Below are 18,159 nucleotides of genomic sequence, written 5' to 3'. Positions count from 1 at the left end.
CTATTAACCTTCAGACTCCTCCCCCCATGGGCCGAATGTATCGGCGCCCTCTCAGATGCTCAGACATGCTGAAACGGGAGCCCACGTTAGGCCTGCCCAACGCTCAACGAGTGTTCTCCCTAAAGGGCCAGACGGTAAATATTCCAGGCTCTGCGGGCCGCACGGTCACTGATGTAATGGCTCCCCCCGGGCACTGCAGTGAGCAGCTGTGGAGGGTGCATAAGTGGGCGGGGCTGGATGTGGTCTGCGGGCCATAGTTTGCTGACCTCTGGGCCAGACGGGTCAGTCAACCCAAAGAACCTGGAGCCGGAACGCTTGTGTAAGTCGGTCTCCTTTATTCTCATTTGATGACAGGAGACTCTGCATGAGACGCCGGGTGACACACTGGGAGGTCTGGGTTGATGGCGAGCTCTGCTCTCATCAGACTGTGTGGCGTTGGACTCAGTTTCCCCATCTTGTACCAGTGGACCCCTTGGCCCTCCATCAGCCTTCACCCGTCTGCCTCTTCACTCTCTCGGCCATCTGGCGGCCCCCCTGCCGCCACCTCTGTGTAGGGAGCAGAGGGTGCAGTGGGCCCGCCCAGCCCAGGCCTCGCTCCCCAGAAGCCTCCCTGGCAGCTCCGGCTGCTCGGCACAGGCCAGCGCTCCAAGGGCCAAGAGTGAGTCAGAGGGCGGGTGCTGGGATTTGCTCCGATCACGCCCTCTCTCCGGGGGCTGCCCTCCATGGCCGGGGCTGGAGGCCCTGGCAGCAACGGAGGGAGGGGCAGCCCTCCCCCTGCCGCCACCCTTGCACCACCTTGATGGCCTTCGATGGGCAGGATCGACGGGGCTCCACCCGCAGTCCTGGGCCTCTTCTCCATCCTCATCTGCCTGTCCTTGTTCAGAAACGCCCAGCAGCCCTGAGCAAATGCCCATGCGACCACGGAGTTTCAGTTCTCTTCCACACAGCCTTCCCTCTGCCTGGGATACCGAGGGCCTACCTGGTCTATCCGGCAGATCCCCGCTTACCCCCGTGTGCCACTGCTTCCGAGAAGCCCTCCCTGGACCCTGAGGAGGCCTCCTCCACTCTTCGATGCCCAGCAACCCTTGCACACACCTCCTCTTGACCACCTCTCAGCACGTGGACTTTTGTGGTTGCTACTGTGAGCCCACACACCCGGCAGGGACAGTTTCAAGGGCAGGGACTGTCAGTTACGAATCTTTATACCCCCGGCCTCAGCGCAAGCCTTTGTCCATACCGGGAGCTTAATCAATGCATGTCCAGCACGCGTCATAAAGGTCGATTCCATTCTGCGCTCGGAAGAAAATGAAACAGGGCTTTTTCTACCAGGCAGCAAACTGACAGAGACCTTATTACCCCCGGGAAGTGAAATAAGCAACACTGTGGATTGACTGTGGGGAAACTGAGGTACGTGAACGCTGAGAGCCTTCTGATGGAGTGTGGTTATTTTCACGCACTTTTGCTTTCGCCTCATTTCTCTTTCTCCCTCGCCCACCCCTGGTCTCCTCATGGTGGACACTTTGCAAATTTGGATTTTCAGTCTTCCTTTCCTTTCATTTCTCCGTCTTTAGAATTAAGGTCCTCAAGCTTGAGAAAGCCTCAGAATGTCTTAGGCAGCTCGGTTAATGCTCAGATTTCACCCTGACAGGGTGGGGATTAGCAGGGCTTGGGTGGGCTCCAGGAGATGGCATCTCTAACAAGCTCCTGAGGGGCCGGCGTGAGGGTGGCCCAGGGGCCACGCTGGGGCAACGCTGCTCCACGCTTTCCATCCTGGCTAACTGACCTGTTCTAAGACCTTCAACTGGCGTCTCCACACAAATCGCTACCAGCTACTCACTTATTTGACAAGGATTTTCTGAGCGCTGACTCTATGCCAGGTCTTGCTCCGGGCCCTGAAAATTGGATGGAGAACCTAAGAACGCTCCTTCCCTCATGGGGGACACGTTCAGCTTTTTGCCCCAGACACTCTTCCATGACATCATTCAGACCGAGCATATCTAAAATGCCAATTCTCACCCTGTCTCCTCCTGTCAGCTGCCCCAGCCACTGACCTTCCCGCCTCCATCTGGGCACCGGCATTCTCAGTCCGGCCACCCAATTCCTGTGTGGCCTGTGCATTATTTCCTCCATCCTTGTAGGCATCGTGCCTTGCTGATTCTCCACCCACAACATGTATCTCTTTCCATGACCCTTGTCATCACAAACAAGGCGCTTAGAGGTTCACGCTAGAAATCTGCAGGAGGCTCTTACGCTGCCTGCAATCTCTGTGTATTTTAATTCCTTTAGGTTGATCTCCCAGTGCAGCGTGTCTCAGCTGCAACATGTCTCAGAATGACCTGGAAATCCTGGGGAAGATGAGACCCCAGTTCAGCGGCTCTGGAGGACGGCCCTGAGAGTCTGCAGTCTGACACGTTCCCAGGTGATGCTGAGGCTGCCAGTCCGTGGATGTCACTTTGAGAAGCAGGGTCCCAGAGCACATCGCTTGCTCTTTGGAACTCTCTTCTTCACTGACTGTCACCCACTAGGTTAAACCCCTACATTTATTTATTGATTTTTATTGGAGTATAACTGCTTTACAATGTTGTGTCAGTTTCTGCTGTACAGCGAAGTGAATCAGCTGTGTGTAAACATATATCCCCTCCCTCTTGGACCTCCCTCCCACCTGCCCCCTCCCCGACCCATCGAGGTCATCACAGAGCACCGAGCTGAGCTCCCTGTGCTGCACAGCAGATTCCCACTAGCTATCCATTTTACACATGTAAACCCCCCAATTTAGACTGACATTCAGGCCCTGAACGTGTTGGCCGTCTTCTTATTCATGTTTCATCTCCCACTGCATAAGTTACTTTCTTTGCATCACAGATCTCCTTCCTGACCTAGTTCCCTACCCTTGTTTATGTATCTCTCATACCAAGAGTGCCACCATCTCTCTCTCTATTCTTATAATCCTTACCCTTCGAGTCAAGTTAAGCCCAGGTCCTATCTCCTCCACTTTTCTGGTTCACAGGCCCCTGGCCAGCCTCTGAACTCCCAAGACATCCACTTTTGATTTTTTTACCTTTGTCTTTATCATGTGCTCTGTCCTGGGACTTTCCAGTTCCTTCCACGACAAGAGTGGAGTACACTTCCCTGCTCTTGACTTTCTGTTCAGCCGAGTGTCTTATTTTGCCAATAAAACAACAGGGCAACCAATTTCAAGCCTAGGACTTAAGATATCTTGTGTTTCCCTTTCTGCTCTTGTATGTTTCTGCCACAGCCGTGAAGAGTTCATGACCGGACAAGCCCGCCGATCCCAGGAGGAGGATGAGAGACACGTGGGGTGGAATCAAGTTGACACCACAGCTGATCACCGGAAGTGTGAGTGAGCCCAGGCAGGACCAGCAAGGGCGCTCTCTGCACTCAGCCTGGACGGCCCATTCTAGCCAACCCACACTTCCTGGGAGTCAAATGAATGCTTATTTTTGCAACAAAAATTGAGATTTTGTGGTCATTTATTATGCAACTATAGCTAACCAAAAGAGGCATGTATGTTTTTAAGCTACTATTTTTAAAATTGAAGTATAGTTTATTTATAATACGGTGTTAGTTTCAGGTGTACAGCACAGTGATTCAGTCTCTCTCTCTCTCTCTCTCTCCACACACACGCATATATATATTTCTTTTCAGATTCTTTCCTCTTACACGTTATTATAAAATAGTTCCCTGTTGCTATACAGTAGGTCCTTGTCATCTATGTTACATATAGTAGTGTGTATATGTTAATCCCAACCTCCTAATTTATCCCTCCCCCAACCCCACTTTCCCCTTCGGTAACCAGAAGTTTGTTTTCTATGTCTCTGTTAAGCTACTAATTTTTGAGCAACACTCGTGGGCATCATGCTAAGGGGTTCACGTACTGTGAGCTCATAGACTCCTCTCCTCGTTTCAATGCTATGAGGTGGATATTGACATTATTCCAATATTACAGATGAAGAAATCAAGATTCAGGGTGATAAAATGAGCGCAGCTGTCTGGGTAGGTGCTTCTCAAACAAATGCTCACTCCTGAGGCTTGTCTTTCCAATGGCTATCCTGTCCTCTGAGGGATATATGTATGTGTGGATACACAGAAGATATTTGGATTTGGTTAGGGCAAAGGGAGCCTGGATACTTTAGCAGCATGCAGGCAGAATCACACCATCTTTAAAGCGAGCTCCAATGTCTACGAACCCCATCCTGAGAAGGCGATTGTGGCCATTCTGGTGTCTTTAAAATACTGCACAAACCAGGGGGGTGGGTTTGCTGTTAATGGTGCTGCCTATCTGGTTTTGAGGACTCGAACCCAGACTTTGCTGGGTTGACTCCAAAGGTCTAGGAACTTTGTGTTCCCCAACAGGGCAGGCAGCCAGAACCCGTGTGTTCTTTAACTATTTGTGCCTTTGGGTTTGCAATGGCCATGGAAAACAGGGGAAAAATAATAATGACAGGAATGCTTACGTTGTGCTGGGATCTTCAGCCAGAATGATCTTTCAGAATGCACAGAGGACAGTATCACACCTTGACTTAATCCCTTTGATAATTTCTTTGGAACCTGTCAAGTCAAAGCACAAATCCTTCACGTGACCCAGAGTGACCTCAATCTCTGTCTTGTTCTCTCTGCTTTTAGTGTCACCACACTTTCTTTGGATCTCTGAATATATTATCACACCTTCTCCAGGCTCTGAGTCTTTGCATATGTTGTCCCCTTGGTGTACAAAGCCGTTTCTTTTCCCTTTACCTGTCTAATCTCTACTTACCCTCCAGGTCTATACGACAGCCTGTTCCTCAGAGAAGCCCTTTCCCAACCTCTCCGACAAGTTCAAGTCCTTCCATAGTGGCCGTTCTCAGAGCTGATAGTAGACAGTGAACTTGGGCACACCACTATAACCAGTTAAAATACTGAAAATATTTCTGTAGTTGTTGACAATTAACTATGGCTCTGAGCCCCCAGTGCCAAGCTCTGGTCAATCTGTCCTTCCCTGGACCACTGCCCCCTGCCTACTCCCCACTTCTACATGATTGAGCGACTCAAGGTTTCTCGCGTGGCACTGCAGAGGACTTGCAGAACTGAGATCTGGGTTTGCGTCAAGCCCATGCTCATACTTCCCCCTACGACTATTTGTCTAACGATTATATTGTTTGACAGTGAGTATTTCCCTTCTTTGCTATGTCTGAATCTCCAGAAAGCAGGGACAAGTTTTGGAGTGTAGAAGGCCTGGCACCCAAGAGATCCAACATATGTACATGTTAACTGCATATGCCATCCATCCTCACAATGGCTCCAAGACGTAAGAATGCTCATTACACCCATTTCATTATACCAGCAAGGCTTCAGAAGACGAAACGACATGCATACTGACAAGAAAGAGATGGAGGAAACGCCAGGCTCTAAGGCGCGGGGCTCTGCAGTCTTGGGACATCACAGGAGCTGCCAGGGGTCTTGACGGCTGCTCTTTGGAGCTGCTGCCATGAAATGGTTGGGGAGGGGGCCACAGTGGCCATACCCCAGCAGCTGTCTCCTGTAGATGTAGCCGAAGTTTCTAATGCAGTTGTACCTGGGGCTGCCCAGCTGTGTCAGGAGCTGAGACGTGTGCTACCAGCCACGTTATGCTGGGGTGCAGTTGAGGCTCACATCCCTACCCATTTTGGTCTCCATCTGGGTGGCTGGCAGCCCCCAACGTGGTCCCCCATGGCCCCTGCCCCCTTAATATGCATGTCCTTGTGTTATCCACTCCCCAAGAGTGTGGGCTGGACCTACTGGCTGACTTCTAACAAATAGGCTATGGTAGCAATGATTGGATGCCACTTCCAAGATGAGGTTGTGAAGATAATGCAGTTTCCGCCTTGCTTACTCTCTCTTGCTCCCTTCTCCTCGGAGGGAAGTCAGCTGCCACTTCATGTACTGCCCTATGAACAGGCCCACGTGTCAAGAAACTGAAGGAATGCTCCCTAGCCAACAGCCAGCAAGGAACTGAGGCCCTGAGCGCAGCTGTCTGCAAAGGACTGAGTGCTGCCAACTGAACTTGAACCTTTAGATGAGACTATAGCCCTGCCCAACACCTGGATTGCAGCCTTAGGAGAAACTTTAAGGCAAAGGCACCCAGCTAAGCCACACCTGAGCTCCTAACCCACAGAAACTGTGAGATAATAGATGTTTACTGTTTTAAACCGCTAGATTTTGGGGGCCATTTGTTACCCAGCTATAGATAACTAACACAGTTTGTTAAGGTAGTATTCCAACATGTTTTGTTTTTTAAACTGCAGGATAAAATTAACACCTGTGCATAAACACTTGAATCTCTATTCTAAGGATTTAGTTTTGGCTTGTATTTAGCTCTTCCTGAATCTACACATAAATATTCAAATTCGCTTAACGTTGAAGGGAGACCCACCATGTGCCAGACTGTGGGCTGTGGATTCCTGGAAATGAAGACCTTGTCTCACTCATCTCTGCACCACGGGACCTAGCACAAGGCTATCCCATAACAGCTATTCAATAACTACGTGCTAAGTTAAATGATCTCATCACCAGTTAGCTATTATGACCCACATCTTACTGACAGAGTTTAAACGATTTAGAGAGGGTCATATAAGAGGAGTTAGGTCTTGCACCCACATTCTAAGGCTGCCATCTGGGAACCCCAGAACTTCTACATAGTGGGTAAACTAGCCCACTACAATCTCAAATGGCGTTGCTTCCCTTCAGCCCTAAAATACCAGCTCAAAATAAGCAGGTGGCTTAAAAAATGCTTTTATTCAAGGATTTTATCCAAAAAAGCTTTGCTATCCTTTTCTTTCCCCCTTAAGTACAGTGAAATGGCCTTTACCATATTTTAAATGGATTCCTGGGATATAGTTCCTCAAGGATAACATGTTAGAAGTAAGTAACAATTAGGTTATTTTAGTCTCAGTAATAACGTTCATGGAGAAGTTGGTGTTGCTCTCTGAGTTAATAAGAAACATGTGCAGCAAAAGCATGAGACTGCAGATAAAGCCACTGGCAAGAAATGGTCTGTTTAAATACCAGAAAACAGCCCGTATCCAAACAGGTATGTGATAAAACAGTATAAATAAACTGCTCTGTATGCAGTTTAGCCCAAGCAAAATTGTGTAAGAAACTTTCCTTCTGCTCTGAAAAAAAAAATAAAAAAAAATATATATATATATATATATATATATACACACACACACACACACGTACGTATGTGTGTGTGTGTATGTGTGTGTGTGTGTATACATACATATATCCAAACCAGGCCTCTTGTATCCTCCTCAGGCTACACAGCTGAAACACAGTTCTTATCCAGACAGCCAAAAGTAAAACTTGTTAAAAAAATTTTTTTTTTAATGGCCAGATAAACAAAACCTTGCTAGGGAATGATTATACTTTTGCAAATGTGGCCTTGAGCTAGAATCTTGGGAAAGACTCACCTCTTTTCAACCTTTATGAAATATGTCTGCCTCTTTGAATTAGCGATGGTCACTTCGTGTTGTGTTATGATATTCCTGAAAAATGTTTTTGTTGTCGCAATTTTCTCAACCATGCGGGCACTTAGCATGTTCAGAATCTAGATGCCTGCGAAATCTGTTTGGTTTCCATTAAGACCTGCTAAGTGCACAGGAAACACGGTTTAGAGCTGAAAGAGGTTATAAAAACTGTCCTTCACTTCATGCCACTTCCTTCTGGCCAGGAACAAAGGTGGGGCAAGGAGTTGGTCCATGCCAGAAAGTCTGGAAGTACGGGGGTTAAATATTTCCCCCTGGGCTGCTTGTGGTGTTTGGGATCATTTATTCTTTGCCAACCTGTGTCTAGGGGGGAAAATGCAGATGTAGCCTGCAGCCCTGGAGATCCCTGACAAGAGCTGGCAGGCCTCTGTGGTGAGGAAGTACCACGGTGGAAAGTGCAGGGTCCTTTGTTTTCAGCAGTGCAAATCTCCCTCAGCTCCCCGCCGGCGTTCTACTTCAACTATTGTTACTGCCCTCCTCAAGAAGTTTCCTCCTGGAATACATTCCTCCTCTCACTGCACATATCTCTCCATCCCTCTCTCTTCCCCTTGGAAAAGCTTTTCCTATGCACCCTGTGCAGAGCGGAATTATGCCAATGGGGCTAGGACGGAAACCACTTATGTGGAGGTCACTTGGTGTGGCATTCAGGGTTGTGAATCCTGAACTCAGGCCTGCTTCAAATTCTAGCCTGTTTTCTTTCTAGCCAGGTGATCTCTTTGAGCCTCAACATCCTCACCTGTGAAACGGGAATAACAGCAGTACATCCTTTACTGAGTTGCCCTCTTTAAAGGGCAGAGCGCAGATGCTGATGGGCCCCTCAAGTGCTGTTTTGCGTGTGTCTAGCGAACCACACAGATGGTGGTATCTTCAAGTAGTATCTTCCAGACAGAGGTTCTTCAACTGGATTCTGCCGTGTCTGTCATGTCTAATCCTAGTAACTGTTCCAGGTGGGTCCACAGACTGTAAATAACCGCTTCAGAGCCAGCAATCACTGGTTCATATTTCAAACCCTCTGAACAAACATTTGACTTACGCCAAACTTAGTGTTTCAGAACCCAGTTCTGGCTGTGTCTAGAGTGAGACGGAAAGCCAGCATTTCTCTTTGGAACAGAATTTTCTCTAAGAAACAATCAGTGAATCAGGATAAAAGTTCTCCTCTCTGTTATCAATGAGGGCTGGAGATGTAGTCAGCATCCTGGCCTAAGGGGCCTGAAGTACATTTGGTATCGTTTTATGTTGTGTTCTCACTCCTGTTTTGCTTTTCCTCCCCCCCCCCCCCCCCCCCCCCCCCCCCCCGCACCCTCGGTGGCAAGTATTATAAATAGGCCACCTTCTTATCTGATCTTCCCCTAAATGTTTTTCATTTGAAAACCACAGTTAATTTTAGATAATTGTCTGAGATAATCTCAAATTTGTGTGTAATATAGGCCCCAGTTCTAAGAAAAACATGACATTTCTGGGGGACCTGGTTTTGGTCCCTCCAACCGACTTCCCGCCCTTTATCAGAGGCAGGTTGTATCCTGGGCCTGCGGGCCCCCTTTTCCAGAAGCAGAGAGACGGCCTTCCCCTGCAGGGCTCCTCTTTACTCAAGAGCTTCCCAGGTACGACTTTTTTAAAGCTGGAGAAGAGGCTCAGGGCGGCAAGGAGTGAGACCCCCAGCACTGCCGCCGGGATCAAGTTGGCAGTGACGGCGCATCCTCTACCCTCTGACTCTCACTGGGCCAGGCCGTCTCCCCAGCCCCCCTAGATAACTGCAGTTGTAAATGTTGTGCAAAGGCTGCTGTACAGCTCTTCTAAATCACAGGCTGTTTCTCAGAGCCTGGGCCACATTTGTCCTGGCTCGAGTTAAGAGGTAAAGGACATTCCAATTGCGAGCTTGGAAGGAAAAAATATATTTGAAGTTTTTTCAGCTAACAAGGTAGGCAGAGGACTCAAATTCCAGTAAACGAAGGCTGGTTTGCAGAATGCAGCCATCTCGCCCCCTCCTCCTTCATTTTTCCATAAAGTACCATAAAAGGCCTCTGCACTAACAAACATTTTGGGAAGGGAACAGGCTCCAGGCCAAGAAGCCGGAGCTTAAATGGGGGCTGGGGGGGTGGGGATCTGAGCCCTGAGGCACAGTTTCCTGAGCAGAGTCATTATTCAAGAAGGGATCAGCCATTAACAGCACTACCCTGACCAAATCTGCAGCAACCCTGGGCTCCCGGGCACGCAGGTCAAGAGACAGCCACCCTCCGCCACTGGACTCGTACTCTTCAACTTGACCCAAGAAGTGTGGTGTGAGTGCTTCTGCACGACTCAGGTTCCACACCTGAGAAACACACATGCCTCTCTTAGTTTAAAGAACGAAAAGCAAATCCAATGCAATCCAATCGAAACTCCAGCTGCATTTATTTATTTTTTCAGAATTTATTGTTGTGAAACACAGAACTATTATGCTAAAATGGATACAGAAGAGCAAAGTTCCCCAGAGAGCTAGGTCAACCATGGAAAAGAAGAAATGGGGGAGGGCTTCAGCCCACAAAATATTGACACACTACAAAACCATAATAATAAAATCAGTATGGTACTGGCTCAAGAACAGAGACGCATGAACACGGCCTATTTATAAATGAGGGCTTGAAATATGATTAACACAGTTTATAAATCATCGGGAATGATTATTTAGTAGATGGTATGGAGAAACTCACCATATGGAGAACAATAAAATCTGTATCCCTATATTATACAAAGGTGGAATCCAGATGAATAAGGGATTCAATGAGAGGCAAAATTATAAGGTTAACAAAGAAAATTGAGAGGACTATTTTTATGACTTAGAGGTGGAGAAAACTTTCTAAACAAGACCCAAACTCACAAAGTCTAAGGGGAAAAAATGGGTGATTCTGATCATTTCAAAACTGAGGATTTCTTTTTAATAAAGGATAGCAAAGATGATGTTAAGAAGATACAAATTGCAACACAGTATTTGCAATGCCCCAAACGGACTAAGAACCAGTCTAGGATATGTGAAGGACGTTTGTAAATTAACGTGAAAAGGATCATAACATGCGATGGAAATGGGGTGAAGGGTACGACAGGCAGCTCACAGAGGGAGAAAGAAATCCAAATGGCTAACACGATAGGAAGAGGTGTTCAACTCATGCGTCATCGGAGGAACGCAAATGAAATCTAGTGAGATATAGCTGTATACCCCTCAGACAGGCAAGAACGAGAGAGCTAGACAATGCCAAGTATAATGCCAAGTGAGATGCGCGAGCTCAGAGATGTGGGAACGAGGCGACGCCTAGTTCCTAAAGAAGAGTTTCCTGAGACTGAGTATCCACGTACATTCGAATCAACAGTTCAACTTCTGGAATATCCCAACGCATCCTCACTTGGGTCCATGCGTGAGAACACACGAGGATGTCCTCGGTACCTGCGGTTGCTGGGCAAGGCAGGCAACCGTGGGGTCCCTAGTTGAGGAAATGGGGGAGGAACAATGGGGAGGCGCATTATGGAGTCCTATGTGGCAGCAGTTAGAAGAAATGTGGTGGAACTGGCAATGGCAATTAGCAGCATGTGAAGTTCTCACAAACTCGGCACTGAGTGAACAGTAAGGAAAGCAAACAGTCGTGATTGCTGGGAGGCTCAAACGGCAATAAAACACTCGGTGCGGCTACTGGCCCTAAGGAGGTATTGGATTCTGTCAACAGGTAGGTGGGAAATCAGAGGGGTCAGCCCATCCTGACAAAAGATTCCGGGTTGGAGGGTAGCGGGTGGTACCTGGAACTATTCCAGATGGAATCTGTGGACTGCCGGCTGCCCAGTTTTCTTTGCCGTGTCCTTTCTCTCTCACTTGGTGGCTGAAATGGGGATTCTACAGGGAGAAAAACTCTGAACATGAAGCACTACTCGACTAGCAGTCTCCTGTCCTGATGGCAGTCCTGAGGTTCACGTGTCGCCCTAAGCCAGGTGCTAGGTTTGCCAAAATTAATTCTTAGCACTTCATTTATGTGGGTTCGTCTTTCATCACGGCCTCCCTTGACCTTCCACATGCAGCCTGTGTCCCACGGTCGTGGAGGGAATCTGTTGGACGTCCTTTCACTGGCGTGTGCTTCGCAGAGCATGCGGAGTCAATTTCACACAGGCTATGGGAGAACCAACTGTGATGGGATGGAAAGAGATTTTTCTCCCTCTTGTTCCTACCGTGCATATATTTTAAAGCATGGCCATCCAATGAACGTGCACTACCGAAATGCCAGTGCCCGACAGCTCTAGGAGTGAAGGAGGGCAGTGGACGAGCTCATCTCACACTTGCTCTGGGAAGCCTGGGAGAACAGATTCCATTCTGCAAGAAGGAAGCCAGGGAGTTCTCTCAGTGCAGGAGACAGCAGGTTATTTACAATGTATTTGCGATCAGGGGTCACGGAGAGGGGCCGGGAGCTGAATTCCAAGAACGGCACAGAATCCAGCTCTCTCTGTAGGAAATTCAGGGTTTTGAAAACCCCAAGGGGCAATAATTCAACTGGGCTAACCTGATGAACTGTTTTTAAATGAGTTTGAAGAAATATAGTCAAACATTGAACAGCTTCCTAGAACTGCAGCAACCGGGCAAAGGTAACCTTTTGTTAGACCTTAGCAGTACAGCCAGGGAACTGGTCAGAGTGTAGGGCTCAGCTCCACTGGGGAGGGGGGGAGGAAGACTCGGTTTTATTCTCCCCATTAGGAAGCTGTCCAGCGCAAGGCATGCGTTTTCCACTTCCTGATAATGACTTCTTCGAAGCTAAAGTATCAGGCAAATGAAGTCAACTCAGTGTATTGAACGCCTCCTCTGTGCACGGTGATCTGCTGGGGCTTTTCCCTGTCTTATCTCGTGTAAGCCTCTCACAAGCCTTCAAGGAAGAGATTATCATTCTCCGTCTTTCAGAAGAGGAAAGGGAGTCTCTGGGAGGTTAAAGAGATTCTCAAGGTCAGATGGCTTTTGAAAAGAAGATGTAGATTCAAACCCAGACAGCTGATTCCACACTGGAACTTCCTTCAACCCAGACATTTGCTCTTAAGGGATGTCAGGCAGCCTGGAGGGTCCTGTGATATGGGGGAATGAAGGGATAAACTGTCCCCTCCCCATCCAGTTTCAAGCAGGGATGCTGGAGGAGAAGCTGTGCACTAAAAGGAAGCTGGGGCAGAGTTATGATCATTATAATGACAGTGAGCTTTTGTTGAATTTTTATGTGCCAAACACTGTGAAAAATGGTCGGCAGGAGCCACAGTCCTATGAGCTGGTTATACTACTATCTCAATTTTTCTGTTTGGGAAAACTGAGTTTCAAAGTTTAATTAACTGTCCAAACTCAAATACTTAGTACTTCATGGTAGAGATGCTAAATATGTCTGACTTTCAAACCAGTGTTGTTGTGTTTTTAAAAAACAAAACACTACTCAAGATTGCTTTCCTAGGAAATGGCAGTGTGGGGCAATGACAGCAGTAGCAGCTATGGCAGTGGTGTTACAGCAGCTGTAGCAGTGGTGATGGCAGTGGTGGGATTGTTCTTGGTGATGGTGATAGAGGTGGTGAAAGTGCTGGTGGTGGTGGTAGGAGTGTGATGATATTAATGGTGGTGGTGGTCTAGGTGAGGGTGGTGATCGAGGTGACAGCAGTGGTGGTGATGGGTGTAGAGGTGGTGGTACTGTTGGTAGTGGTGGCTACAACAGAAGTGACAGCTGTGATGGTGATGGTGGTGGTGGTGATGCTGGTGATGGCGGTGATGATGAAAGTGATGGTGGTAGGAACAGTGATGGTGATAGCGCTGATGATGGAGGAGACGGTGATCCCGTTGGTGGTGATGGAGATGGTGGTGGTGGTAGTAGTGGTGACGGGGGTAATGGTGATGCTGGAAACGGTGGTGGAGGTGACGGTGCGAACGATGATGGTGATGACAGTACTGATGATGGAGGGGATGGTCACCTTGCCGGTGATGACGATGGTGAAGGGGTGGTGGTCCTGATGGTGGCAGTGGTTGTGGTGCTGATGGTCACGGTACTAGTGACCGTGGAGGCTCTAAGTGGTGGTAGCTCCGAGGGTAATGGTGGCTGCTGTTCACAGACTCTCCTCTGGAGGCATTTCTGAGACCTCCTCTGGAGAGTTTCTGAGAACAAGAGCCTTCTATTTTCTGTGTGCCTGGGAGTGTTGATTAGTTTTTTCTCCATAGGCTGCCCTTGAATTCCTCTGCCTCTATTCACTTCCACGCTGTTGACAAGGCCGGAGCTGTCCAGGACCAGCTGGGGAGAGACAGACCCCGTGACCATTTCCCTGAAGGCGACCTTTGGCCACTCCGCACTGGAACACATGACCCCCTGCCTCGCCCCTGGCACATTAACCAGGTGACTGCTTGCCAGGGCCCAGCCCAGTCCAAAGGGATTTGGGATTCAGTGTCCCAAACAAGGCACTGATTAGCTGGCAATCAGGCAGCGATTAGCAGGTCGGGTCACCTGCAGTTCAGTGCCCATTGTTCCCTGCAAAGTCCTGGGATGTTTGCCACGCGGCCAGAGAGTCTGAATGTCTGAGGATCCTGATGCCTGCAGCTCTGCCGGGTCAGCTGTGATTAGGAAAAAAATCCTCTGTTCCCCTAAGCCCGTCCCCACCAAGGAGGCAGTGCCGAGAATCCCCTCTGTCTATTCACACACGAGGGCTTTGAGAACGGCCTGCTTAAGCGCCCAGCACTGACTGGGAAGGGAGGCCCCAAGGATACGCTGAAGAACCAGAGGCAAGTTAACCCACTCGTCTTCATGCCTGATGCTAAGAAAGCGAGCGGTGACATCGGACAGACCTGGGTCCAGACTGGGATCCTGCGGTGGTCTGGACGTGCGACCCGGGACAAGATATTTAACCTCTGAGCATTGGCTACCTTGTTTTTGGGTTTTTTTAAAAAATAAATTTATTTATTTTAGGCCGCTTTGGGTCTTAGTTGTGGTGCGCGGGCTTCTCATTGCGGTGGCTTCCCTTGTTGCGGAGCACGGGCTCTAGGCGCGGGCTCAGTAGCTGTGGTGCTCCGGCTTAGCTGCTCTGTTGCATGTGGGATCTTCCCCGGACCAGGGCTCAAACCCGTGTCCCCTGCATTGGCAGGCGGGTTCTTAACCACTGCGCCACCAGGGAAGCCCCGGTTACCTTGGTTTTTAAGACGATTAATAATAATACTTGTTTATTAGGATTGCTTGAGGTTTAAATTAAAAAAAAAAAGTAAAGCAGTTACTACAGTCTCTAGAACAGAGAAAGCACCCATAAGTGCTATCATCATTACCATCAGTTGTAGTAAGACTTATCACCAGTTTTTTGAAATCCTTTATTTTAAAAAGTCCCCAGTAACGCCCCTCCTAAGGTGAGAATAGTCCCTCTGCCACAGGATGCCACCATAAGGATGAGGTGAGATGATTCTTATAAAGCACTCAACACAGGCCCTAGCTTATAATTAGCACTCAATATGTGACAGTAATAATAATAATAATTATAATAATATATATTATATATATATTATATATATATTAAATATAATAATATATAATAATAATAATATATTATATTAATATAATAACAATAATAACTGTTATTATTATTTGCTCAAAGATGAATGCAAAGGATATTTTTCCAGCGTATTTCACTACACTGCACTATATAATCATGAAAATTTAGACAGAGCCTGATTTTGAATTAAAAGGGGATTCATGAAGTGATTCATGGTACATTCATACCATTGAGTCCCTTTCAGCTCACATCACCCGGAGGTCTCGTTAAAATGCAGATTCTGATTTGCTAAACCTGGGGTGAGGCCCAAGAGTCTGCATTTCTAATTAAGTCTCAGGTGATTCCAGGGCTACGGTTCATGGACCGTATACACTTTCGTAATAAAAGAGTATGTATATATCTATTTCTATACAAGTAAAGAAAAAATTCCTAGATTCTATTCAAGAAGAGTCATGTCTAAACGAGGGTCTGGGAGTGTTTTTATTTTCCCTCTTCCCTAAAATGTTCTGTTTTTCTCCAAAATTTAATAATGAACATGCCACGAGAACATTAAAAAAATGCCCTAAGTGTCATGGTGATAGAAAGCTCTCCCCTCCCCTAAATCCTGTCTCGCGGCCCCGTCTCCAGCACACTGTGGCCAGGTCTGCGGGCCTGATGCCTGATTTTCTCCTACAGCCACTCGGGGCCTTTTCGGCACCGTGACCACAAGGAAATCCCATTAGTGGCCGCTTGTCCCGTCGGCATCAGCTCTCCCAGAACAGGTGGGCCAGCGCAGATACAGCAGCTGGCCCGGGTTCAGGGCTCGAGGCACGCACACCAGCCAGGTGCGCAATGGACAGCTATTAACTTAGAGGAGCCCAGAGCGTTCTGAGGGCAATTCTGGCTGCACGTGGAGAGGATGCTTCAGTGAACGCGGTGGGGCAGTCTCCAGAGCTTGAGAAAGTCCGTCCTGCCAGCCCTTCCTCTGAGGGGTGGGCGGACGGAAGGACCCCCGGGACCTAAGGGTGGGTGGGCAGAGGATCTCCTTTTCCTTCTGAGTCCCCTCAAGAGAGAACTGGGTGCGTGAGCCCGGCATCTCGGCCTCATCAGACGGTTCCTGTCCCTGAGAGGTTGGTCTGAACGAGCAGAGATGGAATTGCACAGAGCCTGGCTCAAATTCCGACTCTGCCACTTAAGAGCTAAACTGCTTAGACTTAAGCTGAGGCTCTGCGTCCCCGCACGGGAAAGGGGGCAAGCGTTGCCATGATGGTATCCTCAAGATCGGGGAATCGTGGAGCTGAAGGGCCTAGCCTCCGGCCAGGCACAAAGCAGGCTTGCCAGTGCCAATACTAATAATGACCACGATTTTGGCCACAGTTCTCCTCACCTTAGCGTACCCTTGTACCTGCCTAGAAGACCCCCCTCCGCCGTCAGCCACTGTGAAGTCTCTCGTCCTGGCCCCCATCACCCCTCCACGGGACAGCTGGAGACTGCAGAGGGGCAGACGCACACTCAGATTGGGAAAAGCAGGGGAGTATAATAAAGGGACTTTTCACCGAGGTGAAGGCAGGGTTTAGGAAATCAAGAAGGGGCCACGTGAGGCCGCAGGGTTGGCCACGGTGGCAGGAATGGGGGATGAGAAGGTGCCTTACACCCCAGCCAAAGAGAGGGCCAAGGAGAGGATGCAGCACAAGAATGCAGGGGCGGCAGCTCTATGGAGAGAGCTATCTGAGAAGGTCTCTGGCCTTTATCATGGCAGGAGCCAACTCACCAAGGCGGCGGTGGCCAGCGAACAGAGCCAGCTTCCTCTCCTGCTCAGCTCTGATGTCCTGCTCGTAACTTCACGAAGATCTCGGCTTGCTTCTCCCCCGATTTCACCCTGACACTTTCTGATCTTGTTGGATGGCTATCTTGTGTGCACTGATACAGACTCGAGAGATGAAAGCTGTCTTTCCACACAGGACGGCAATGGATATAACGATGCGTGACACACAACCCAGAGACTAAGCACGTTACAAGTGACAGCTGTGAAAATTATCTTAAAACTGCTCTGTAAAGGACCATTTCAGGACCCTACATCCTGGACGTCCACTCCTACCAATGATCTAACCGTGAAACTCACTCAAACACTTCCAGGAGCAGATAACTTCTAGAGGCAGAAATCTTCCTCCCAAGATTCTGTGGAACAAGATGATTGGCAACTCCTTTGGCAGAAGCCAAGGTGAGGCCAGATGGCAAGAGAGGCTCTGCTGTCACGCACAAAGGTCGCCTCCGGAGGGTCCAGAGCAGGGTGCAGAGGGAGGCCAGTGAATCCGGAGGGACAGTGGGGGCATTGCAGCAGCCCTGCTGATCCGAAGCTCACCCTTACTTCATGAAACCTTCGGGACAAGCCACCCTGATGGATCCTTCCTTACTTGAAGCTCACACATACCTTTCTTGCAGCATTTGACTCCCATCAACTCATATTAATTCTTTATATGCATGAATCATTTCCCGACTAGACTGTCAAATCCTTGAGGGCAGGAAGGCGGCATAATATAATGGATAACATCCTGTGTTTTCAGATGCTTATGAAGATTTAGAAAGATTATATATGCAACATCTATAGCGTGTTACTGGGTACACACAGAAAGTGATGGATAAATAGATGTAGGATGATTAATTATTCCTCTGCTCTTCACGTCCCCCACCAGGCTGAAGATACATCCCTATGCCACACCCCCAGAAGGAAACGGCATTTCTTCTGCACCTTCTGTGGGCCATTTAATACACAGAATTTCACATCCATTATCAGAGTATTTTCCAACTTAAATGCATAGGATCCACTTAAAGTACAGGAAAAAAGGCTGACGTATTCTTATAAGGAGGCTCTTATTTAAATATTTAGAAAATAAAATTCTGTTTAACCTAATGCTTATTGCTCCAATGAAATGATAAATTAAAAATTTTAACACAAACAAAGGTAAAACATATTCAAAATTCATGGACACCATTTTAATTAAATGTGACAGGCAAGACGGTTCTGATGAAACTGGTTCAGAACTTGCCACGTAAAAGTGCCACTAAATGCTACAGCACAGGTACCCTTCCGCTCTAGGCGCCCTCAGGACATGACGACTCTCTTACTCCACACTGTTCCCCATCTATGCTGGCACTG

General features: G+C 48.2%; 1 long non-coding RNA gene across 3 annotated transcripts in view; it reads right to left on the bottom strand.

Moving 5' to 3' along the window:
* The window catches only part of LOC113627320 (uncharacterized), a 241,568-nt gene that overhangs the window by 107,100 nt on the left and 116,309 nt on the right, over nt 1-18,159 (bottom strand). For all 3 annotated transcript variants that reach the window (XR_003435511.1, XR_003435509.1, XR_003435510.1), the window contains one exon: nt 4,476-4,569. This is a non-coding gene — a long non-coding RNA (uncharacterized LOC113627320). The remainder of the gene's footprint in view (nt 1-4,475; nt 4,570-18,159) is intronic.

This window comes from Aethalodelphis obliquidens, unplaced genomic scaffold (genome assembly GCF_003676395.1).
Source record: "Aethalodelphis obliquidens isolate GAN/ISIS:26980383/991018 unplaced genomic scaffold, ASM367639v1 scaffold20, whole genome shotgun sequence".
Classification (NCBI taxonomy): Eukaryota; Metazoa; Chordata; class Mammalia; order Artiodactyla; family Delphinidae; genus Aethalodelphis; species Aethalodelphis obliquidens.
Note: the sequence above shows the minus strand (reverse complement) of the source record. Positions and strands in the feature narration are given on the sequence as shown.